The sequence below is a fragment of the Hemitrygon akajei genome, chromosome 25 (genome assembly GCF_048418815.1).
Source record: "Hemitrygon akajei chromosome 25, sHemAka1.3, whole genome shotgun sequence".
NCBI lineage: Eukaryota > Metazoa > Chordata > Chondrichthyes > Myliobatiformes > Dasyatidae > Hemitrygon > Hemitrygon akajei.
The window spans coordinates 45,262,357-45,289,323 of NC_133148.1; the positions used below are offsets into that span (position 1 = coordinate 45,262,357).

Genomic DNA, 26,967 nt, shown 5'->3' on the forward strand with positions numbered 1-26,967 from the left:
GACCCCAGCCCCAAGTCTCTAGCCAAGCCTCGAGACCACAGACCCGTCTCTAGCCAAGCCTCGAGACCCCAGCCCCAAGTCTCCAGCCAAGCCTCGAGACCCCAGCCCCAAGTCTCTGGCCAAGCCTCGAGACCCCAGCCCCAAGTCTCTGGCCAAGCCTCGAGACCCCAGCCCCAAGTCTCTAGCCAAGCCTCGAGACCCCAACCCCAAGTCTCTGGCCAAGCCTCGAGACCCCAGCCCCAAGTCTCTGGCCAAGCCTCGAGACCCCAGCCCCAAGCCTCGAGACCCTAGCCCCAAGTCTCTGGCCGCCTCGAGACCCCAGCCCCAAGTCTCTGGCCAAGCCTCGAGACCCCAGCCCCAAGTCTCTGGCCAAGCCTCGAGACCCCAGCCCCAAGTCTCTGGCCAAGCCTCGAGACCCCAGCCCCAAATCTCTAGCCAAGCCTCGAGACCCCAGCCCCAAGTCTCTGGCCAAGCCTCGAGACCCCAGCCCCGTCTCTAGCCAAGCCTCGAGACCCCAGCCCCAAGTCTCTAGCCAAGCCTCGAGACCCCAGCCCCAAGTCTCTAGCCAAGCCTCGAGACCCCAGCCCCAAGTCTCTGGCCAAGCCTCGAGACCCCAGCCCCAAATTTCTAGCCAAGCCTCGAGACCCCAGCCCCAAGTCTCTGGCCAAGCCTCGAGACCCCAGCCCCAAGCCTCGAGACCCCAGCCCCAAGTCTCTGGCCGCCTCGAGACCCCAGCCCCAAGTCTCTGGCCAAGCCTCGAGACCCCAGCCCCAAGTCTCTGGCCAAGCCTCGAGACCCCAGCTTCATCTCTAGCCAAGCCTCGAGACCCCAGCCCCAAGTCTCTAGCCAAGCCTCAAGATCCCAGCCCCAAGTCTCTAGCCAAGCCTCGAGACCGCAGCCCCAAGTCTCTAGCCAAGCCTCGAGACCCCAGCCCCAAGTCTCTAGCCAAGCCTCGAGACCCCAGCCCCAAGCCTCGAGACCCCAGCCCCAAGCCTCTGGCCAAGCCTCGAGACCCCAGCCCCAAGCCTCAAGACCCCAGCCCCAAGTCTCTGGCCAAGCCTCGAGACCGCAGCCCCAAGTCTCTAGCCAAGGCTCGAGACCCCAGCCCCGAGTCTCTAGCCAAGCCTCGAGACCCCAGCCCCGTCTCTAGCCAAGCCTCGAGACCCCAGCCCCGTCTCTAGCCAAGCCTCGAGACCCCAGCCCCAAGTCTCCAGCCAAGCCTCGAGACCCCAGCCCCAAGTCTCTGGCCAAGCCTCGAGACCCCAGCCCCAAATCTCTAGCCAAGCCTCGAGACCCCAGCCCCAAGTCTCTGGCCATGCCTCGAGACCCCAGCCCCAAGTCTCTGGCCAAGACTCGAGACCCCAGCCCCAAATCTCTAGCCAAGCCTCGAGACCCCAGCCCCAAGTCTCTGGCCAAGCCTGGAGACCCCAGCCCCAAGTATCTGGCCAAGCCTCATGACCTACATGGAGAGTCTACATGGAAGACCTTGCAGTGGTGGCCACAGCAGTGCCAGTCGACGTGATCGTTAAATATGTACAAGATTTCAACATTGGTATGCAGGAAGTTCCAAGCCAGATCCAGTAGCCCCATGAGAGGTAAGAATGGTCTGCTTTTGATAAGAGCACAAAGCACGATGGACAGGGTATTTCAGAGATTTACTGAATAGACACACAGGACCTTGACATCAATGCAGATCTGCCCAAGAAAGAAGAGATTGTTACTGTGATTAAATCAAGAAACAGTAAAGCTCCAGAACATGAGAATTTGAAAGCTGAACCAAAAGTTGAAGCAGTCATCCTGCATCCACTGTTTACTATAATCTGGGAATGGGGACAAGTGCCCAGGGACTGGACAAAGGGAGTTAGGATCCCCAAAAAAGGAGTATTAATGATTGCAACAACTGGTGTGGCATCACACTTTTGTCTCACCAAAGTCATTGTCCAATGGATTACAGATGCTGTAGATGTTTGCTTGAAGAAGGAGCAAGTTGGCTTCAGGAGGAATAGAGGCTCTGTCAACCAGATCTTCATGCTGCGTAACATCATAGAGCAGTGCACAGAGTGGCAGAGACAACTGTACATAAATTTCATGGACTTTGAAAAGGCTTTTGATAGCATCCACAGGGAGAGCCTCTGTCGAATTCTCAGATCATAGGGGATCCCTTCCAAAATTCTCCAGCATATCTTGAGTTTGTTTGATAATTTCACATTTGGAGCGGGTAAAGTTCTAGTCATTGCATTACAGGAACGATGTGGATGCTTTGGAGAGGGTAAAGAGTAGATTCAGTCAAGTGTTGTTTGGATTGGAGCATCTTTCCTGTAAGGAAAGGGTGGATAAACTTGGACTGTTTTTACTGGAGTGTTGGACACTGTGGGATGGACTGACAGAAGTATGTAAATTTATGAGGAGCATAGATAGTCACAGACTTTTTCTAGAGTAGAAATGTCAAACGCCAGAGGGCAGAGGTTTCAGATGAAAGGGGAAAAGTATAAATGAGATTTATGAGGCAAAATTGTAGTCGGTATCTAGAATGTGCCGTCAGAGGATTTGATAGCAACAGATAGGACAACAAGATTGATCAATGAAGAACCAAATGGTCCCAGCAAAACCTAAACTGGTGACGAGGTTACTTGGTGAGTAAGTGCCACTTTCCAACACTGTCAATTATGGCTCCCATCACTTTACTGAAAATGAGTAGATGAATTGGGCCATTATTGTCTTATTAGATTTGTCCTGTATTTCGAGAATGGTCACACTGGGCAATTTTTCCCTTTCTTGTGCAGATATCTGTACTGGAGAAGTTTAGTTGGAACCATGGGTATAATGGTATTGGGCCAGAGCACAAATTTCCTGCTTGCAGCGTAAATAAGCATCACCTTCAATCTGAGCCCATCTCTGTTTTCTTCCCATAGAACCAAGATTTAAGTTTGTTTCAAGTCAGCTTTATATTGTCACTTCCCAGAGGACAGATGTCTCCATACTTGCATGGACCCCGTCTCCCTTCAGACTTTCAGTCCCATTAGTCAATCCTCTTCAGAATTAGAATCAGAATTAGGTTCATTATCACTGGTATGTGACGTGAAATTTGTTAACATAGCAGCAGCAGTTCAATGCAATACATAACATAGAAGAAAAAAAACAAAATAAAATAATAATAAATAAATAAGTAAATTAATTACAATATACATATATTGAATAGATCAAAATCATGCAAAAAACAAATAATATATTTTAAAAAGTGAGGGAGTGTCCAAGGGTTCATTGTCCATTTAGGAATCAGATGGCAGAGGGGAAGAAGCTGTTCCTGAATTGCTGAGTGTGTGCCTTCAGGCTTCTGTACCTCTTACCTGATGGTAACAGTGAGAAAAGGGCATGCCCTGGGTGCTGGAGGTCCTTATTAATGGATGCTGCCTTTCTGAGGCACTGCTCCTTGAAGAGGCCCTGGGTACTTTGTAGGCTCGTACCCAAGATGAAGTCAACGAAATTTGCAACCCTCTGCAGCTTCTTTCGATCTTGTGCAGTAGCCCCTATCCCCCCCCAATACCAGACAGTGATGCAACCTGTCAGAATACTCTGCACTGTACATCTATAGTAATACAAGAAATATATTTTCAGTAATACAAGAATTGTTTAATGGTATTAAACCATGAATACCAGAAAACTTCTGCAAACCAGAAGACTGAGTACAGGATTAATGGTCAGTTACTTAAGAGTGTGGATGAACAAAGGGACCTTGGGGTTCAAATCCATACATCCCTCAAGGTCGCTGCACAGGTTGATTGGGTAGTTAAGAAGGCCTATGGGATGCTAGGCTTTAATAACAGGGGGATTGAGTTCAAGAGTGGAGAGGTCATGTTGCAACTCCACAAATCTCTGGTGAGAACGCACTTAGAGTATTGTGTTCAATTCTGGTCACCTCATTATAGGAAAGATGTGGAAGCTATGGAGAGGGTGCAGAGGAGATTTACCAGGACGTTGCCTGGTTTGGAGAACAAGTCATATGAAGCAAGGTTAGCAGAGCTGGGACTTTTCTCTTTGGAGCGTAGAAGAATGAGAGGGGACTTGATAGAGGTCTACAAGATTATGAGAGGCATAGATAGGGTGGATAGTCAGTATCAGTATCTATGGTTCTATGGTATTGGTCCCTGAATCGAAAAAGTATTTCTATGCCTTGAGCAGCGAACTTTTTCTTTTTAGTAAGCCTATTTCCTCTTGAAGATTCCCTTTTCAGATTAAGTCAAACCACATCTCCTACAGGAAGCTGAGAAGGAAATTTCCCCTATATCACTGTCCAGTTTCATCTACCTGTCAAGAATGAAAATATGAAATGTGTTTCTGGTAAATCAACAGCTGCACGCAGAGATTCTGTTCAAATTTATCCCGTGCACTGAGTGTCAGAAGGAGGTTGTTCAGCCCTCCAGTCTATTCCTTCTTAAGCTGACGTGTGTCTGAGCTCCATTTACCCACCTTGGCTCCACATATTTGAATAATTGAACTCAAACAAAATTATATTAGTATTGAATTTTCAACTGACACTCCCATCCCTTCCCCCAAGTGACCACTTTCCAGAGAGACTTCCAGATTTCCAGTGACCTGTATATCCTGAAATAACAGATTCTTTGTGTTATTCTTCTGTGCCATTCTGGAGTATTTTTAAACTCCTTAATCACACTGGCCTTCAGTTTTCCACATTTCAGGGAACAAGAGACCAGACCTAACATTTTATCCCAGTCCTAGTAGCACTTCACTGTGCCTCGTCCACACACCCTCACTCCAAGGAAGACACATCTTTCCTGAGGGGTGATGCCAAGAATCACAGCCAGTGTTCCAGATGTGGTCTAATTTGATCTCTGCTCCACCCCTCTGTATCCCTGTTTTCCTCATTAACTGCAGCACATTGAGACCCTAAACTTAAATTCATCATCAGGATTAATTAGAACCCAAACCTGCCAGTGGTCTCTCTTCCAAAGTAAACCTTCCACATTCCCTCTTTCCACTGGGATTGTTTATTCCCTTATGGAATCTGTGTCAGTCAGCTGACACAGCAGAAACAAGACCTCTCTTGAAACACGAGCTCACCAAACAACAACCTCTGTGACTGTGGGCAGTTTACCTCCTTATGTTTCTCACCACACCTGACTATTTTCATGTGTACCTGCCTCAACCTACCATTGGCTTGTATTCATTACAGGTTGTTTAAAACTTTCTAGACTTACAGCTATAAGTTAAAAATCTCACAGCTGGCTAATCCGTTCCAGCTCCCACTGCCCCTTTATCCCATTCTGAATTGAGATATGGGTCATGCTCCACTCTACTCTCTCTACACCCATGACTGTGTGGCTAGGCACAGCTCAAATGTCATCTTCACATTTGTCTGTTGTTGGCAGAATCTCAGATGGTGACGAGGAGGTGTACAGAAGTGAGATAGATTGGTGTCACAACAATAACCTTCACTCAGTGTCAGTCAGAATAATGAATTGACTGTGGCCTTCGGGAAGGGAACGTGGAGGGAACACACACCAGGTATCATTGAGGGATCAGCAGTGGAAAGGGTGAGCAGTTTCAAATTCCTGACTGTCAACATCGCTAAAGATCGATCCTGGGTCCAACCTATTGATGAAATGACAAAACAAGAACATTAGAGGTTAAATTTCATTAGGAGTTTGAGATGATTTGGTGTGTCACCAAATACTCTAGCAAATTTCTACAGATGTACCATGGAGAGCATTCGATGTGGTTGCATCACCGTCTGGTACAGACAGGCCACTGCACAGGATCAGAAAAAGCTGCAGAGAGTTGCAAACTCAGCCAGCTCCATCACGGGCACCATCTTCCCCAGCATTGAGGACATCTTCAAAAGGCAATGCCTCAAAAAGCCACATCCATCATTAAAGACCCAGATCATACAGGACACGTCCTCTTCTTATTACTACCATCAGAGAGGAGCTACAGGAGTCTGGAGACACACGCTCAACATTTCAGGAATAGCTTCTTCCCCTCTGCCATCAGATTTCTGAACAGGCAATGAATCAATTTATGGACACTACCACCTATTTTTGCTCTCAATTTGCATGAGTTATATAGACGTGTATCTTATTGTAATTTATGATTTTTATGTGTTGCACTGTACTGCTGCCACAACACAACAAATTTCACTACATACGTCAGTGATATTAAACCTGCTGCTGATACTGATGGGAGTGAAGGCAGAAACTAGTTGAGTCTGCTGATCTGATATACCTGATCGTAGGTGACTGGTCTGGGCCCAACTGCTGCCACTAGGAAACTACAGTTCCTGAGAAAGAGTTTGGGATTGGGTGATGAACAGAAAAGTGAAGGGAAAATACAGAGAGAGGAACATACAGAGAGAGTGAAGGAGGAAGAGGATAAGAGACATGAGAATGAAATGGGGAGGAAGTGATGAGAGGGGTGACAAAGAGGAAATGAGGGGGAAATGATGTGGATATGCAGTGATTGTGGGGGGAACAGGAGAGTGCAAGTCCGAGGAAGAGATAAAGAGAGTGGGAGAGGAACATGGTGAAGGAAAGGAAACCCAATAGATTTTGTTACTCTCCCATGACTCTGGTACTACACAGATTTAAATGAAACGTACAGCGCTGGAGGAGATTCAGACCAATTATTTCATGCCATTGTTTATTTTCCATATGAACCTCCAGTCACTCCACCTTTGTCCAACTGGATTAACTTTCCCTCTGCTCCCTTTCCCGCATTTACTTCTGTGGGAGAGATCCACTTTCTCCCCACACTCCGGATAAATAATCCAAAGTGGATGATTAGTGATTACTTACAATAGTTTTAACCTCCCTGAAGACTGAACCACATTTCTCCTCCACCCTATCAAGTATTTTTATTATCTGTGAGGTGGAAACATGCTTTACCCTTCAACCTTCTCATGACCCTCATGACAGGGTGTATTTGAGCATCTAAACCATTCACGTATTACTAATGAGGTTAAAAATGTGTCCCTGTTTCCACAGGAAAGAGCCCAAAAGTTGAATCCAGTACATTCCAGCATCAAGGAGACAGTGTCCCTGCTAGGAGAATTTCATGGGACTGGGTAAGAGGGGAGTACAGATTGCTTTTTGTCCAAGTTAAAGCATAGGTTTCCATGCCTGCATTTACCTGGGTGAAACTTCATGAAACCCCAGTTCTGTTTGCTCCATTGTAAGGATGTGGAGGCTTTGGAGAGGGTGTAAAAGACGTTCACGAGCATGTTGCCTGGATTACAGAATATTAGCTGTAAGGAGAGGTTGAACAATCTTTGACTGTTTACTCGGGAGCGTCAGCTGAGAGGCAACCTGATAGAGGCTTATAAAAGCATCAGAGTCATCGATAGAGTTGACAGTCAAAGTCATTTTCCAGGGTAAAATGTCATTTCCAGAAGGACAAAGACTTAAGGTTAGGGGTGTAACATTCAAAGGAGATTTGTGGGTTGTATTTTTTACACAGAGAGTGATAGGTGCCTGGAATGCACTGGCAGGAGTGGTGGTGAATCAGCATGATAGTACAGTTGAGATACATTTGAAAAAGCACATGACCATTCAGGATATGGAGGGATATGGATTCTGTGCAGATAGTTCAGTTTAGATTAATTTGGCGTTAAGGTTGTCACAGTCATCATGGGCTGAAGGGCCTGTTCCTGTGCTGTACTGTTCTGTGTTGTAGGTTTACTTGAAGCTCAGTAACTATTTGTTATTAATAGCTGACAGATGTCTGAAACTCTGCGATAACATTAACACTCAGTCCTTACACTTCCTCTCCGGTTTCACAGGCAGGTTTAATTTGAGCAGGGGGCCCTCCCAGTGGAGCTGTGTTACTAAAAAGAATAAACACACTGCTTTACATATGGAAATACAATTCTAATGTTGTGCTTTGCACCAACCAACAGGTTCACGTTTATCACACAGAATGAGACAAAATGAATCAAAAGCAAAGGGGAAAAGACACAGAGACAGCAAGACCCTCTCCTCGTTACAGAGCATTTGCCACGTGTCAGAAACGGGCTCACTGTAATGATGATTGACTGTTACTGATTGATTTATTGATTATGTTATGGAAATGAGTGTTCAAATGTATGTACACCTGCACTTTATGTTCTGAAGTAGTTGGGAGACTCCCACCAACTACTTAAAGTGTGTTTGCTCAAACTGTGCACAGAGGTCCATTTTGGTGATCAGATAATTGTGAATTGTCAGCAATAAAGTGAAAAAGAAGGAGAAACTAAAAGATGCCACAGACTGTCTTGTCAACATTACAGAATCACTGTGTGACATGCTGGAGCTGATGTTTGTTGATGAGAACGATTGCTGCCCGGTGAATCAAGTTTAGACTGAAACAACAACACAGACCACCTTTTTTCCTGGCATCTGGATAGTAAAATGTGTAGAATTGTTCCTGTAATAGCGCTGGGCCAGTACCTTGCTGTTGATTTTTGTGTTCACCTTGAATAAAATAACATCACCTGAACTGGATTTGAGTCTCTTTAAACTCTGAATCAATTCTGGTAAGGACAGATTGACAGATCTCACAAACTGCAAATAATGGTCCCGAAGGTACTGGGATGGTACTACTTTATTATCTTCATTGTAGCTTAATTTTCTTATGTTTGTTTGTGTTTTTAAATAATTACCTATATACATGTAATTGTTCAGTGGGTTGCCATTGTCTGTGTATCTCCTGGAAACTCCCAGTTTCAGTGGCGGGCATCACATTGCTCGAATAGGGATTATTTTATTGGTTAATGTAAGCAATGGAATTTGAATAGAATGTCTGCTACCAGTATTCAGCGGTCATAAGCAACGGGTTTTAATGCCCCTTCTTGATTGCTGAAGTACTTTAGTTTGCAAAACCGTCAGGACCCAACACAAGTTTAAGTTTTGATTAATGAATCCAACAGACAGACTGGGGAACCCAGCATTTGGGACGGCATGGTAGTGTAGTGGTTAGCAGAAAGCTTTACAGTGCAGGCGACCTGGGGTTCAATTCCTGCCACAGCCTGTAAGGAATTGTAATGTCTCCCCAGGAATGTGTGGGTTTCCACCGGGTACTCCGGTTTCCTCTCACAGTCCAAAGTCTAAAGTACCTCAGTTTGGTACTTTAACTGGTCACTGTAAATTGTCCTGTGATGAGACGAGGATTAAATTGTGATTCCTGGGCAGTGTAGCTCGAAGGGCCAGAAGGGCCTATTCCACGCTGTGTGCCAATAAATAAATGAATTAAATAATTTACATGGACTTTACTGATTTTTCCCATGAATTCATTCTCAAATGATTCCTGAGTTTCCTCTCACCCTCCTCCATATGGGAGTCCAGTCCTACTGTCAATTACTCTGTCTGAGGAGCTTCCTCAACAAAGTCCACAGATTCATTCTAATGAATTTAAACCTGCAGTCTGTGTCTTTCTCTTCCTCTTTAATTTAAATCCATCTTATGGATGTCATTTCCATTCCCTTCACTCTTCCATCACTCTGTGTCAGACGTCTGAGTGAGTCAGTAAATTGTGGTGCAAACCATTTCAGCACATCATCCCGTTGGACTGAGGCATTGCTTCCAGATTCCTCCTCTGACCAGACACTTCCTCACCTGCCATTCCCTCTCCTTCTATGACCTGACATCTGATTTATGTTCCTGTGAAACACCTTCTGATGATTTCCTATATTAAAGCCACACTGTAAATGCAAGTGGTTGCTTTTGGGCAAAATGGTCCAATTATTTTGCATTGCAGACCAACCACGTCCACAAATGAACCACAAAAGTTTTTGATGATGAATGGGGGCTGAGTCGCAAGGAAGTCACATTTTCTATTAGAATGTGCAAGAGCGTAGAAAATAAAATCAGAAAACAGCGAGGTAGACAGTGTCTGGGAAAGAACATTAATCACTGGTGATTCAGGTCTGCATTCCCCTTCAGACTGTAGTGGGGTCACACTTATCTCTTTTGATGGTTAGTCCGGGGAACACTTACAAGGGCTTCCGTACTCAGTCTGTACTGTTTCCTGTAAGTAGAGAGATACAGCACAGAAACAGGCCCATCATCCCACTGAGTCTGTACTAACCATTAATCACTGAGTCTGGCTTAACCATTAACCATTGAGTTTGTACAAACCATTAACCACTGAGTCTATACTAACCATTAACTACTGCCTCTGCACTAACCATTAACCACTGAGCCTGTACTAAACATTAACCACTGAGTCTACACTAACCATTAACCACTGAGCCTGTACTAAATATTAACCACTGAGTCTGCACTAACCATTAACCACCGAGTCTGCACTAACCATTAACCACTGAGCCTGTACTAAACATTAACCACTGAGTCTGTACTAACCATTAACCACTGAGCCTGTACTAAACATTAACCACTGAGTCTACACTAACCATTAACCACTGAGCCTGTACTAAATATTAACCACTGAGTCTGCACTAACCATTAACCACCGAGTCTACACTAACCATTAACCACCAAGTCTGTACTAACCATTAACCACTGAGTCTGCAATAACCATTAACCACTGAGCCTGTACTAAACATTAACCACTGAGTCTGCACTAACCATTAACCACTGAGCCTGTACTAAACATTAACCACCGAGTCTACACTAACCTTTAACCACCGAGTCTGTACTAACCATTAACCACCGAGTCTACACTAACCATTAACCACCGAGTCTACACTAATCATTAGTCACCGAGTCTGTACTAACCATTAACCACTTAGTCTGTACTAACCATTAACCACTTAGTCTGTACTAACCATTAACCACTGAGCCTGCTGAGCCTGTAGTAAACATTAACCACTGAGTCTACACTAACCATTAACCACTGAGCCTGTACTAAATATTAACCACTGAGTCTGCACTAACCATTAACCACCGAGTCTACACTAACCATTAACCACCAAGTCTGTACTAACCATTAACCACTGAGCCTGTACTAAACATTAACCACTGAGTCTGCACTAACCATTAACCACTGAGCCTGTACTAAACATTAACCACTGAGTCTGCACTAACCATTAACCACTGAGCCTGTACTAAACATTAACCACCGAGTCTACACTAACCTTTAACCACCGAGTCTGTACTAACCATTAACCACCGAGTCTACACTAACCATTAACCACCGAGTCTACACTAATCATTAGTCACCGAGTCTGTACTAACCATTAACCACTGAGACTGCACTAACTATTAACCACCTTGCGTATAATTTCCTTTCTTCTGCCTCTGCCCCTTCTTAAAAAGTGGAGTGACATTTGGAATTTTCCAGTCCTCTGGAACCATTTCAGAATCTAGTGACTGTTGAAAGATCATTACTAATGCCTCCAGTCTCTTCAGCTCCCTCTTTCAGAGCCCTGAGGTGTTGTCCATCTGCTCCAGGTGACTTCAGACTTTTCAGCATCCCAAGCATGTTCTGCTTAGTAATAGAAATGACAATCACTTCTGCCCCCGCCACTCTTGCATTTCTGGCATTTTGCTGCTGTATTCCACAGTGCAGACTGACACAAAATACTTACTAAGTTCGCCTGCCATTTCTTTGTCCCACATTGCTACCTCTCCAGCGTAATTTTCCCGTGGTCTGATAGCCATTCTGGTCTCTCATTTACTTGATATATATCTGAAAAAAACTTTTGGCATCCTCTTTTATATTATTGGCTAGCTTACCTTCATATTTCATCTCTTCTCTCTTTATGTCTTTTTTTAGTTGCCTTCAAGTTAAGTTCAAGTTTACTATAATTCAACCAGACGTGAATGCCCATCAGTACAGACAAACAATGCAGTGTTTCTCCAGGGCCAAGGTGCAAAACGCTGCACCAACATTCATAACAGCACAAACTACATATAGCAGATGCCAGATAGCAAGCCTTCTGTTGGTTTTTGTTATATCATATGTCCTCTCTTTTTCTTTGTGTAGTCTTTGACTTCTTTCGATAGCTATGGTTGTTTCATCCTCCCTTTAGAATACTTCATCTTTGGGATGCATCTTTCCTCTGCCTTCCAAAGTTCTCCCAGAAACTCCAGCCTTTGCAGTTCCGCCATCATCCCTGTTACTGACCCCTTCCAATCTACTGTGGCCAGCTCCTCTCATGCATCTGTAATTCCCTTTGCTCCACTCTAATACTGATACATCTGATTTTAGTTTCTCTTCTCAAACTGTAGGGTGAATTTTATTACATTATGATCCTTTCCTCCTTAGTGTTCCTTTACCTTAAGCTTGCAAATCAAATCTGGTTCATTACCCTACATCTAATCCAGAATTGCTGTTCCACTTTTGGACTCAACCACAAGCTGCTCTAAAAACAATCTCATAGGCATTCTACAAATTTCTTCTCTTGCGATCCAGCACCAACCTCATTTTTCCAATCTATCTACATATTGAAACTCCATGAGTATGTAACTTATGCCTTTTTACATTCCTTTCCTATCTCCCACTGTAATTTGTAGCCCTCATCATGGCTACTGTTCAGAGGCCTGTCTATAACTCCCATCAGGATCCTTTTACCCTTGCACTTTCTTAACTATCCCTACAATGATACTACATCTTCTGATACTATGTCACCTCTTTCTTAGGATTTGATTTCATTTTTTACCAACAGAGCCACCTCATCCCCTCTGCCTACCTGCCTATCCTTTCGATACTATGCGCATCTTTGGATGTTAAGCTCCCAGCTAAGATTTTCCTTCAGCCACGACTCAGTGATGTTCAGAGCGTCATACCTGCAAATCTCTAACTGCGCCACAAGACCTTATTCCATAGACTGTGTGCATTCCAATATAACACCTTCAGTCCTGTATTCATCACTCTTTTTGATTTTGGCCCCCTGTTACACTTTAACTCATTCACATAACTTCAATTTTGCCCATTTTCTGCCTGTCCTTTCCTCTCCTCTCAGCCTCACTACACACCACATCTAGTTGTATACCAACTGCCCCATCATCAGCTCTATCACTCTGGTTCCCACCCCCCTGAGAAATTAGTTTAACCCTCCTAGACAGCTCTAGCAAACCTGTCTGCAAGGATATTGGTCCCCGTCGGGTTCAGGTGTAACCTGTCCTTTTTGTACAGGTCATATATTCCCCAGAAGAGATCACAATGGTCCAGAAATCTGAATCACTGCCCCTGCACCAATTCTTCTGCCACACAATCAACTGCCAAGGCATCCTATTCTTACCCTCACTGGTGCATGGCACAAGCAGCAATCTAGAGATTACTACCCTGGAGGTCCAACTCTTCAGCTTTCCATCTAACTCCTATATTCTCTCTTCAGTGCCTCTTCGCTTCCCCTGGTGCCGTTGATACCGATATATACCATGTCTTCCAGCTGTTCACCCTCTTCTTTTCGAATGCTGTCAACCTGTTCCAAGACATCCCTGACCCGAACATTCAAACCTGACTCATTTGTGATCTATTGCTGCATAACAGAAGCAACATACCTCTGGGTGTCCCTTTCACATTCATATAACCTGCCGTCTGCTCTTCTAATTATGGAATCCCCTATCACTGCTGCACTCCTCTTCCACACCCCCACCTTCCCTTCTGAGCCACTGGAACAGACTCAGTGCCAGAGAACAGGCCACTGTGGCTGCCCCCTGGTAGGTCATCCCCTCCAACTGTATCCAAATTAGTATACTTATTATTGAGGTGAATGGCCACAGAGGATGGCTGAACTGTTCACAGAGGAGAAGAAGAACAGGCAGAGTGATGGGCAGAGAGAGAACAAAAAGGGAAGGGGGCAAAAATAAATAAATCAGGGATGGGGTAAGAAGGGGAGGAGGGGCATTAATAGAAGTTAGAGAAGTCAATGTTCATGCCATCAGGTTGGAGGCTACCCAGATGGTATATAAGGTGTTGTTCCTCCAACCTGAGTGTGGCTTCATCTTGACAGTAGAGGAGGCCATGGATAGACATATCAGAATGGGAATGGGACGTTGTATTAAAATGTTTTCCTTGAAAACTGGCTTGGGCAAACACAGTTGGATGTTCTGCCTGAACTGGCTGCCTATTCCCTTTCCCTCTCCTGACAGTCACCCAGGAACCTGCCTCCTGCAAGTTAGGGGTGACTACCCCCCTGTGGCTCTTTTCTATCATTTTCCCGTTTGAACTGAAGGTCATCGAGCTGCAGGTCCAGTTCCGTAACACAATTTCTCTAAGGAGTTGCAGCTCAGTGCACTTCATGCTGATGTAGTTCTCAGGGAGACAGGAGGTCTTCCAAAGTTTCCACATCTCACAGAAGGAACATATCACTAAATTTGGACCCATTGTCAGAACACTAGCTGTGTACTAACAGAAAAAATTAAACTTACTATAAACTTACTCAGAACATCCAACTGTGTTTGCCCAAGCCAGTTTTCAAGGAAAACATTTTAATACAACGTCCCATTCCCATTCTGATATGTGTATCCATGGCCTCCTCTACTGTCAAGATGAAGCCACACTCAGGTTGGAGGAACAACACCTTATATACCATCTGGGTAGCCTCCAACCTGATGGCATGAACATTGACTTCTCTAACTTCTATTAATGCCCCTCCTCCCCTTCTTACCCCATCCCTGATTTATTTATTTTTGCCCCCTTCCCTTTTTGTTCTCTCTCTGCCCATCACTCTGCCTGTTCTTCTTCTCCCTCTGGTGCTCCCCTCCCCCTTTCTTTCTCCCTAGGCATCCCGTCCCATGATCCTTTCCCTTTTCCAGCTCTGTATCCCTTTTGCCAATCACCTTTCCAGCTCTCAGCTTCATCCCACCCCCTCCGGTCTTCTCCTATCATTTGGCATTTCCCCCTCCTCCTCCTACTTTCAAATCTCTTACAATCTTTTCTTTCAATTAGTCCTGATGAAGGGTCTCGGCCCGAAACGTTGACAGTGCTTCTCCTTATAGATGCTGCCTGGCCTGCTGTGTTCCACCAGCATTTTGTGTGTGTTGTTACAAAGAAGTCTGTTTAGTCAAAGTCCAACCACTGTATCACTGTTCACTCACACAATGGCTGCTCCACTTTCACCTTGCTTCTGTTTATTCATTCCCGCCAAGTGCCTAATAGATTGTAATGATTGTACTCCCAAAAAACCTGAGCACTTTTTAACCCTTGCACTGTGTCACCCTCGAATCACCTTTCACACTGATTGCAACCCACTAAAGAGTTTCAAAAGCATCTGAGCTCTTTACAAACCTGGCACTGCATCACCAACGAACGTCGCCTTGTGCTGGTTACAAACAATTGTAACGTCCTGAAAACACCCAAGCTCTTTCTAAACCTTGCTCTGTATCACCAATGAATGACCTCTTCTACTGAATGCAGTTCGCTGAAAAATAAGTGGTAAAGTCAAGAGTGAAGTTTATCAAAATTACTGTGGAATCTTGTTCAGCTGAATAAGTGGACTGAAGAGTGGCAAATGGAGTTCTATTCAGGGAAGCTCAAGGTGTAATACTTTGGAAAGTTAAACCAAGGTAGGACTTTCACAGTGAACGAGAGGGTGCTGGAGGTTGTTGTGGAACAGAGGGGCCTTGGAGTTCAAGTAGAAAGCTGAAAATAGGACCTCCGGTGCAGTAATCTTTGGATTGCTGCCTGTGCCACGTGCCTGTGAGGATAAAAATAGGATGATTTGGCAGAGAAACTGGTACAGGGGGCAGGATTTCAGATACCTGGATGAAAGAAGGTTACAGTTGGGAGCTTAACATCCAAGGATACACATTGTATCAAAAGGACAGGCAGGTAGGCAGAGGGGTGGCATGGCTCTGTTGGTAAAAAAACCTGAAGTAAAATCCTTAAAAAGATGTGACATCAGATTAGAAGATGTAGAATCGTTGAGGGTAGAGTTCAGGAACTGCATGAGTATAAAGACCCTGAAGGGAGTTATATACAGGCCTCCAAACAGCAGCCAGGATGTGGGCTACAAATTACAATGGGAGATAGGAAACACAAGTCAAAAGAGCAAAGGTATGATCGTCATGGAGGATTTAATATGCAGGTAGATTGGGAATTTGTTGCTGATTTTGGTTTCCAAGAGAGAGAATTTGTGGAATACTTACAAGATGGATTTTTATAGCAGTTTGTGCTTGAGCCCGCTAGGGGATCAACTATTCTGGATTGGGTGTTGTGTAATGGACCAGATTTGATTTGGGAGCTCAAGGAAAAGGAACCCTTAGGACACAGTTATCAAATTATGATAGCATTCACGCCGCAATTTTAAAGAGAGAAGCCAAAGTCAGATTCATCAGAACACAGAACAGTACAGCACAGGAAGAGACCCTTCAGCCCACAATGTTAAGAACATAAGAGATAGGAGCAGGAGTAGGACATCTGGCCCATCGAGCCTGCCCCACCATTCAATAAGATCATGGCTGATCTATCCATAAACTCAGCTCCATCTACCTACCTTTTCTCCATAACCCTTAATTCCCTTACTAGGAATAGAATGAGGTGGCTGAGGGATTGGAGCAGGGGGCAGGGATTCAGATTTCTGGATCATTGGGACATCTTTTGGGGCAGGTATGACCTGTACAAAAAGGACAGGTTACACTTGAATCCCAGGGGGACCAATATACTGCCGGGGAGGTTTGCTAAGGCTACTAGGGAGAGTTTAAACTGGAATTGTTGGGGGGTGGGAACTGAACTGAAGAGACTGGGGAAGAGGCAGTTGGCTCACAGATAGAGAAAGCTTGGAGACAGTGTGTGAGGGAGGATAGGCAGGTGATAGGGAAGAGACGCACTCAGATGGACAGTTTGAGATATGTCTATTTTAACGCAAGGAGTATTGTGAACAAAGCAGATGAGCTTAGAGCGTGGATCAGTACTTGGAGCTATGATGTGGTGGCCATTACAGAGACTTGGATGGCTCAGGGACAGGAATGGTTACTTCAAGTGCCGGGTTTTAGATGTTTCAGGAAGGACAGGGAGGGAGGCAAAAGAGGTGGGGCCGTGGCACCGTTGATCAGAGATAGTGTCATGGCTGCAGAAAAGGTGGACATTATGGGGGGATTGTCTACAGAGTCTCTGTGGGTGGAGGTTAGGAACAGGAAAGGGTCAATAACTTCACCGGGTGATTTTAATAGACCACCCAATAGTAACAGGGACATCGAGGAGCAGATAGGGAAACAGATCCTGGAAAGGTGTAATAATAACAGAGTTGTCGTGATGGGAGATTTTAATTTCCCAAATATCGATTGGCATCTCCCTAGAGCAAGGGGTTTAGATGGGATGGAGTTAGTTAGGTGTGTTCAGGAAGGTTTCTTGACACAATATGTAGTTAAGAGGAGAGACAGATAGACCTCAGTATGTGCGGTTGGGAGACTGTAGGTCTGACACGGTGGTCAGCAGCACAGGAGCGCCGCAGGGAACCGTACTCTCTCCGGTCCTGTTCACCCTGTACACATCAGACTTCCAATATAACTCGGAGTCCTGCCATGTGCAGAAGTTCGCTGATGACACGGCCATAGTGGGGTGTGTCAGGAATGGACAGGAGGAGGAGTATAGGAAACTGATACAGGACTTTGTGATATGGTGCAACTCAAACTACCTGCGTCTCAATATCACCAAGACCAAGGAGATGGTGGTGGACTTTAGGAGATCTAGGCCTCATATGGAGCCAGTGATCATTAATGGAGAATGTGTGGAGCAGGTTAAGACCTACAAGTATCTGGGAGTACAGTTAGACGAGAAGCTAGACTGGACTGCCAACACAGATGCCTTGTGCAGGAGGCACAGAGTCGACTGTACTTCCTAAGAAGGTTGGCGTCATTCAATGTCTGTAGTGAGATGCTGAAGATGTTCTATAGGTCGGTTGTGGAGAGCGCCCTCTTCTTTGTGGTGGCGTGTTGGGGAGGAAGCATTAAGAAGAGGGACGCCTCACGTCTTAATAAGCTGGTAAGGAAGGCGGGCTCTGTCGTGGGCAAAGTACTGGAGAGTTTAACATCGGTAGCTGAGCGAAGGGCGCTGAGTAGGCTACGGTCAATTATGGATAACTCTGAACATCCTCTACATAGCACCATCCAGAGACAGAGAAGCAGTTTCAGCGACAGGTTACTATCGATGCAATGCTCCTCAGACAGGATGAAGAGGTCAATACTCCCCAATGCCATTAGGCTTTACAATTCTACCGCCAGGACTTAAGAACTTTTTAAAAGCTATTATTAATGCTTTTTGAGATAGTGATTTAGATGCATATCATATTTTTTACTGAGTTAAGTATTGTATGTAATTAGTTTTGCTACAATAAGTGTATGGGACATTGGAAAAAAAGTTGAATTTCCCCATGGGGATGAATAAAGTATCTATCTATCTATCTATCTATCTATCTATCTATCTATCTATCTATCTATCTATCTATCTATCTATCTAATTGGCTACTGTAGATTGCCCGCAGTGTGGATTGATAGAGTCCTACAGCGTGGAAACAGGCCTTTAGCACAAACCGTCCATGCTGAGGGCTTAGGTCAGCTGACAAGGGCAAGATTCAATAGGAAAATAAAGGATTTTTAAACAGAAATGGTGGAAAATTTGTGGAATATGCCACCAGAGGAAATGGTTGAGTTAAGTAAATAACAACTTTTGAAAGGCACTTGAACATTTTGAAAGGTTATGGGCCGAACACTGGGAAATGGGTCTCACTTGGATTCTCATCTTGGTCAGCATGGACGGTTTGTGCTAAAGGCCTGTTTCCACGCTGTAGGACTCTATCAATCCACACTGCAGGCAATCTACAGTAGCCAATTAGATAGATAGATAGATAGATAGATAGATACTTTATTCATCCCCATGGGGAAATTCAACTTTTTTTCCAATGTCCCATACACTTGTTGTAGCAAAACTAATTACATACAATACTTAACTCAGTAAAAAATATGATATGCATCTAAATCACTATCTCAAAAAGCATTAATAGCTTTTAAAAAGTTCTTAAGTCCTGGCAGTAGAATTGTAAAGCCTAATGGCATTGGGGAGTATTGACCTCTTCATCCTGTCTGAGGAGCATTGCATCGATAGTAACCTGTCGCTGAAACTGCTTCTCTGTCTCTGGATGGTGCTATGTAGAGGATGTTCAGAGTTATCCATAATTGACCGTAGCCTACTCAGCGCCCTTCGCTCAGCTACCGATGTTAAACTCTCGAGTACTTTGCCCACGACAGAGCCCGCCTTCCTTACCAGCTTATTAAGACGTGAGGCGTCCCTCTTCTTAATGCTTCCTCCCCAACACGCCACCACAAGCCCTACCAACAAGCCCGTCTTTGTGTGTGGGAGGAAACCACGTTGCAATGTGACATATTCACCTGAAGAGCTCCTGTCATCTCAGGACCTCCTGGCACAATGGACTCTTCCTGTCCACTGTTTCAACCAAACTGTCCATTAACCCTTCTCTGTCTGACTGTAACACTGACACCCAGTGGCTCGAGGTTGCTATTACAGCAGCCAGTTCGACTGAAGCCTCAATACCTTATTTCAGAGGTGTATTACTGACCCCCAGTGGTTGCAGGTTGTCACTGCAAGATACCAAATGCTTTCCGTCAAGTCAACTTCAATCCAGACACAAGAGACTGCAGATACTGGAATCCAGAGCAACACACAATCTGCTGGAGAAACACAGTGATTTCAGTAGTACTGATGGCTGGAAAGAAACTGTTGAATCCCTGCATCAGGTCAGTTCAAATTAGCATCTGTGCTACCACAGGTAGAATGTAATCATCACCAAAGCAAAATAAAACCTGTTCAAGTTACATTGCAGAGAAAAAATACTCTTGAAAACTCCGGACAGAGAATATCCACGGTACATCAGTCATAGAGACTGGCCGGTGGTGTAGGGGCATCTGCACTGGACTTCGAGGTGAGTGGTTTGGGTTCAAATCCAGCCAGCTCCTTGCACACTTTCCATCTGTGCTGGGTTGAGTGTCGTAAAAAAATACAGACAAAAATGCTAAAGAAAGGCAAGGTTGCCGCCCGATGTGCCACAAGGTGTGGAAAGGAGTAACAACAAACCAATGGTGGAGGAATTAAGCTGGCATCAGTGGCAAATAAAACAAAGAAAATTACTGAGTACTTCATTAATTACATTTTTTCTGGTAAATGATCACTGCAGACAATAGACTGTAACTTCTCTGTAGGAGTTGAGCTTTTGAACCACCTCTACAACCTGGCACTTCTGCAGGGGCAATTGAAGTCTAAAAGGTGTAGGAGTGCTGCGGCGTGGTGTGCACAGGTTGAACCGAGGCAATGGGGTCTGGGTCGGAGAGTGGGGAATGATCCAATGTTCGGCCATTCCTGGAGTGAACTTGGAGGTAATTCAATTTGGCAGAACTGAAGTGAGGTGAACAGAGTTGAGTCAGCAGGGACCAAATTGGAGCCTGAGAGTGAAGAAAGACCTGAGGCTTGGTTGATTTAAGTGCCGATCCGAATTGGGAAAGTTCTGTACCGACTGAATTGAGGGGTCGGGGCATTGGCAGGGTCTGGGTGTGAGAGCAAGGCCTGGACGATTTCAGTGCCAGGCCATTTTGAAAAGGATGGGCTGTCGGGGCTGGAAGCAAGGCACAGGCCAGTTCAAATCGCTGTTCTGTGAGGTTTACTTGTCTCTGCACCGACTGCGGCTGTGGCCTGCGACTATCACAGTGTGAACTCACTTTTGTGAACTTCAGTTCTGAATGCTATTGCTTACTTTTATTGTTTGTAGAGTTTTTATAAACCATAGAACCAATCTGTTCAAAGAAAATCATCAAACACTCCCACACACACACACACACACACACACACACACACACACACACACACACACACACACACACACACACACACACACACACACACACACACACACACACACACACACAAAATCATGCAAATGGCAACAAAAAAAATGAACAATCACTCAAAATGGAAAGGCATATTTCAGGACAGTTCAGTTCTGTGTTCATCATCTCCAGGGTTCCCGATTCAAAAATTGCCCAATTGTAACAAAAAAGAGCGACCATAACTTGAACTAGATACTAGGATGCACCATAAACCTGAATTAGATTCCAAATCTACAATCCGTGTTGATTAAACCTTGCTCTGGAACCATCTGCTGACAGCATCAAGGGGGGGGGAGAGAGAGAGAGAGGGAGAGAGAGAGACGACTTGTAAGAAAGGACTTCTGCTCAGGAGCAGCGAGCGAGAGAGAGAGCAAGAGACTGCCACATGCAGATACCTCTGGCAGCAGCGAGCAAGAGTCTGCGAGACAGCACTGAACACTCACTCGCCCGTGATTTCAATCTTCCTTGGCGCTTCAATTGGTGAGAGATAGAGTCGATCCTGGGCCTACGCCCCGTCTCTTGACTTCCCGGCCTCCATGGTTGCAGCCTCTTGGAACCCTCTTGCAAAGCACCAGATTGGCCCAAAATCAAGCCACCAGAATGTAGGTAACAGGGTCTAACAGTAGCAGCACCATATCTGAAATAAAAAGCAGATGTAAAAGAAGTGAAAAGAATTGCTTTGTGACCCGCCTTGAGGACGTCATCATTGGTAGCGTTTGTTAGCGCTATCTTCTTCCAGTTCCAATTTCCAGAAGTTGGAGAAATTGTGTCCATGTTGTCAGGTTGGGGGCTACCCAGATGGACTACGAGGTCACAGATGCAGATGCTGGAAATTCAAGCAACACACTCAAAATGCTGAATTAACTCAGCAAGTTAGGCGGCACATATGGAAAAGAGTGCAGTCAACGTTTTGGGCCGAGACCCTTTTTCAGGACTGCTGTTGAAGAGTCTCAACCTGAAACATCAACTGTTTACTCTTTTCCATAGATGCTGCCTGGCCTGCTGAGTCCCTCCAGCACTTTGAGTGCGCTGCCTGGATTACGAGATGTTGCCCCTCCAACACAGCAGTGTGCACTGAAAGAATTTGTCGATACACAGTTTTATAGCAGTGTTGATAATGTTCTAATTTGTTCAGTATTTCATTTACATACACAAGTTCTTAATCAGTTAAATGGTAGTTTTATTTATAACTTTTTAACCATTTCCATGGAACTTAAACTAATTGAGGCAGTTGCTTAACTGGGCCAAAACATACTGGTCCTGATGCGTCTCAATTAACTGGAATCCACTGTATTTAGCAGAACGCCTCTGACACCCAGTGGCTGCAGGTTATTAGTACAAGGAACCAAATACTTTCCATCAAACTGACCTCAGCTCACACTGGTGCCTGAGCTATAACAGGTGAAATTCAATCATCGCCAAAGCAGATAAAAAGTGCGTATGTTACAAATAAATGTTTGGAAAATGGCGGGAAACCAAAGCACACTGGGAAATCAGGAGCAATCACAGGGACAGTGTGCAAACTCCACACAGACAGCACCTTCTTGTTTTGAGGACCAAACAGAAAGGACAGTCTTCAACACCATTTCCACGTGGCAGTGTTGGTAAACTGCCTCAAAAATTCTGCAGTCTATTTCAGTCGATACATCCTGTGAAGGTGCCTCCGAAAGGTGGCGTCCATAATCAAGGACCTCCATCACCCAGGATGAGCCCTCTTCTCATTGTTACCGTCAGAAAGGAGGTACAGAAGCCTGAAGACTCACACTCAGCGATTCAGGAACAGCTTCTTCCCCTCTGCCATCAGAAAGGAGGTACAGAAGCCTGAAGACACACACTCAGCGATTCGGGAACAGCTTCTTCCCCTCTACCATCAGGAAGGAGGTACAGGAGCCTGAAGACACACACTCAGCGATTCAGGAACAGCTTCTTCCCCTTTGCCATCAGGAAGGAGGTACAGGAGCCTGAAGACAGACACTCAGCGATTCAGGAACAGCTTCTTCCCCTTTGCCATCAGGAAGGAGGTACAGGAGCATGAAGACACACACTCAGCGATTCAAGAACAGCTTCCTCCCCTCTGCCATCAGATTCCTGTATGGAAATTGAACCCATGAGTACTGCCTCTACTTTTTTTAATTTCCTTTTTTTTGCACTACCTGTTTAATTATATTTTATTACCATTATATTGTTAATATCGCTAACATAAGTAATGAAATTTGCTAAGTTTGCAGAAGCAGTACAATGGTGCTAGAGAGAAAACGAAATTAGGAAACACTGTTGTCAGTTTTTCTCTCTATGACCATTGCATTGCTGCTGCAAACTTAACAAACTTCATGACTTACGCTGGTGATGTTAAACTGCATATGTAATAAAATTTCATGTAATACAGGGACAGGCAGGTAAATTATCCCAGGATTAGTCTAGGATTAAATTGGGAGTTACTGGGCAACACGGTTCGAAGGACCACAAGGGCCTGTTCTACTCTGTACCACAATAAACAAATAAATGTTTGGGAAATGGCGGGGATCAGGAGCAATCACAGGGTCAATGTGCAAACTCCACACAGACAGCACCTTCTTGGTTTGAGGACCAAGCAGAAAACCCATCAGAAAGGACAGTCTTCGACACCATTTCCACATGACAGTACAGTATTGCCATACTTCCTCGGAAAGGCTTCGGCCTATTCTTTTAGTCCATACACCCCATGAAGGTGCGTCAGAAAGGCGGCGTCCATCATTAAGGACCTCCACCACCCAGGACATGCCCTCTTCTCATTGCCACCATCTGGGAGGAGGTACAGAAGCCTGATGTCACACACACCCAATGATTCTTCCCCTCTGCCATCTGATTTCTGAATGGACATTGAACCCATGAACACGAACTCACTACTTTTTAATTTCCTTTTTTTTTGCACTGCTTATTTAATTTAATTATTAAATATATAGATACTGTCATTCACAGTTTTATTTTCTCTATTATTATGTATTGCATTGTTACTGCTAGCACAAAGTTAGCAAATTTCACAACGTATGCTGATGATATTAAACCTGATTCTGACTTTGAACTGAAGTGTCTCCATCCTGTGCTCAGGTGCGATTAGAGATAGACAAGGACATCACTGGTCTTGGTGATGATGACAAAGTCTGGTGCTGAGGAAACCTTTAAAAGTCACTGGAATCCCATGGCCACTGACTGTCCATGCAATTCCTCTGAATTCAGGAGTCTCCTGCTGCAGTGGAGCCGTTTCCCAGGACGACAGGGTAATTCCTGAACCTTCAACCCACAGAACCACTGTCACTCCAGCCTCGGGCAGTGAGCTACTGTACACGGACTATGTTTCTGTATATGCCGTTCAGAGTCCGCACTCAAATTCAGCTTCACTGAAATACCTGAATTGTCGTGCAGCGACCATTCCCAAAACATAGGTCCTCTCTCCACTTGCCCTGCTACACAATTACAACACTGAACAGTGAAGGTTTATGCTGAGACTTTGGAAAACATGCAGCATTTCCCAGACCTCAGGAGCCTCCTCGGAGAACTCCGAATCAGTGTTTGAGGATCTGGGCCTCCAACGTGTCTCAAAGCTCGTCTTCTAGCAGGTGGTGATGATCTGCCCCGATGTACGTTCCCGAGACACCGAGTACACAGAGTGGCATCTTATTGGAGAGGTACCACCAGTGTTGTCCCTGAAAAGCCCTTCAAATTCACAGACAGATCCAAGTACATTTATTATCAAAGAATGTTTAAATTATACAACCTTGAGGCTTACCTGCTCACAGGTAGCCACAGAGCAAGAAACCCAAAAGAGCCCAATTCAAGAACAAGAATAAAAAGAAAAGACCAACACCTGACGTGCAAGAGGCAGAAGAAAAACACAAATCTTGTAACAGCATTCCGAATCAAAACTGAGGCCTCAGATGCGAACCCTGGAGCGGCCCAGAGTAGGCCCAAAGCCTCACTTCTCAGTTCATCATATTAGCAGCACAGAGCACTGCAGCCAGGGCAGTCTTCATAGCCTCAGTGCCATGGAGATGGCCATCGCGGAGAACGGGGGAAATCAGCTCTTGTCTCCACACCCTTTATCTGGCCCAGCGTTTAAGTTGACTAAACAGTGGAACAGTGAAAGGCTCCGGTGTCTTGGAGAGAGGCAAGAAGATCGCGGGGAGCGAGTGAAATTGGCTCTCGCCCCCGATCTGGGCCGGCATTTAAATTGGGTAAGTGAACCAACTCAGCGTCCTCTCCCCATGCCCACAGCCGAATCTAATAAGAGCAATGAGATTTCCAGCTTCAGACCTGGTCTCGTACCTACATTGTGTATATGGAAACTCCGATTAGTTTCTGTCATTGATAAATACCAGAATATTGATAGATACATTATTGATCCCAAAGGAATTTACAGTGTGACAGTAACATTATAAGTGCACAGATATACAAATATTAGAAGAGAAGTAAAAAATTAGAAAAGAATTATTAGTCTAACAGGAGGGGTTCATCACTTCCCCAGGTATAGGTTGACACATTATAGAGCGTCATGGCCGAGGGTAAGAATGACCTCATATCACACTCTTTGGAGCAGCACACTTGTCTTAGTTTATTACTAAAAATGCCCCTCTGTTCAGCCAAGGTGGCATGCGGAGGGTCAGAAACATTGTCCAGAATTGCCAGGATTCTCCGTAGGGTCCTTTGTTCTACCACAGCCTCCAGTATATCCAGTTTGACTCCTATAACAGAGTCAGTCTTTCTAATCAATTTATTGAGCCTGTTGGCATCACCCATGTTGATGCCACAGCCCCAGCACAGCACTGCATAGAAGACTGTACTGGTGACACAGACTGGTAGAACATGTGAAGGAGAGACCTTCGTACTCCAAAGGACCTCAGTTTCCTCAGGAAGCAGAGGCAACTCCAACCCTTCTTGTGTAGAACCTCTGTGTTGGTACTCCATTCAAGTCTGTCATCCAGGTGCACCCCCAAGTACTTGTAGGTCCTCACCACATCCATGTCCTCATAATCAACAGTAACAGGTCAGCAATGCGGGCTTAGTCCTTCTGAAGTCCATCACCGTCTGTCTTAACAACGTTGAGCTGCAGTTGATTCAGCTTGCACCATTTGACAGAGTCCTCCACCAGGGCCCATATTCACCCTCTCTTTATACACCCAACTACTGGTGAGTCATCAGAGAATTTCTGCAGATGACGTGATTCAGTGTTGTATCTAAACAGAGATAGAGAGGAATTCAGTGAAGGTAATGGCATTGAATGAAGGTGGTGTTGGGTGAGGGGATAGGACTTATAAAGACATACACAGTACTCTGGGCATACATGAAACCATCAAAGATCAAGGATAACATTCACTTTTCGGTGAGATGTCTGGCTGAGTAGCTCTCCATCACCTTTCAGGAATCACAACCCAGCAATTAATTGACTGTGAGCCCCGTCTGTCAGATACATTAACTGCCTGAATTGTCCAAGTGAGGTGATAGTCTGCTGCTCTGAAGGGTCGTGCTCCGAGGGTTTGCTAGTCTGATTCCCCAGGCCAGCTTGCTCCTTTCGAAGAGGGATGTAAATCTCCTGTAGCTTTGTTTTTCTGAGTTTGGATAGATTATCAGGTAATTTGAAGATTCATAGAATCCATGCCAACCTGTTTTTCTGGTTAGACCCGTCTACCCACAAACAGAACACTGGCCTGAAGACCCATCCAAACTTCTCTTATGCTGGCAGCTCATTCCACACTTGCACCTTCATCTGAGTGAAGAAGGTTCCCTCCTGTTTCCCTTAAATATTTCACTTTTCATCTGAAACCTATGCCCTCTAGTTCTAGTCTCATCCAAACTGGGAGGGGGAGGGAGAGAAATGCATGCTTGTATTTACCCTTTCTATAACCCGCATACATCTCCTGTGCTCCAGGGGATAATATCCTACCCAGCGCAACCTTTCCCTATAACTCATGTCCTCAAGTCTTGGCTAGTTCCTTGCAGACTTTCTCTGTACTCTTTTCAAACTGTTTGCAGGTGTTGAGAACTACTTGTAGCATTCCAAATCCGGCCTCACCAATGTCTTATACAACTTCAGCTCCTGTACTTACTGATGAATGCCAGTGTTCCAAAATGTCTTTGTGACCCCATCTGTCTGTGATTCCACTTTCAAGGAATTATGGATCTGTATTCCTAGATCCCTTTGTTC

The 26,967-nt window shown here is 45.0% G+C and overlaps 1 protein-coding gene and 1 long non-coding RNA gene across 2 annotated transcripts in view; one reads left to right on the forward strand and one right to left on the reverse strand.

The window, feature by feature from the left end:
* LOC140716282 (uncharacterized) overlaps positions 1-26,967 on the reverse strand; it is a 240,220-nt gene that overhangs the window by 40,590 nt on the left and 172,663 nt on the right. The gene's annotated exons all lie outside the window — the stretch shown is intronic.
* LOC140716597 (uncharacterized) lies at positions 1,475-8,476 on the forward strand. Its single transcript, XR_012096322.1, has 3 exons — positions 1,475-1,595; positions 6,999-7,078; positions 7,910-8,476. It is a non-coding gene; the product is annotated as an uncharacterized lncRNA (long non-coding RNA).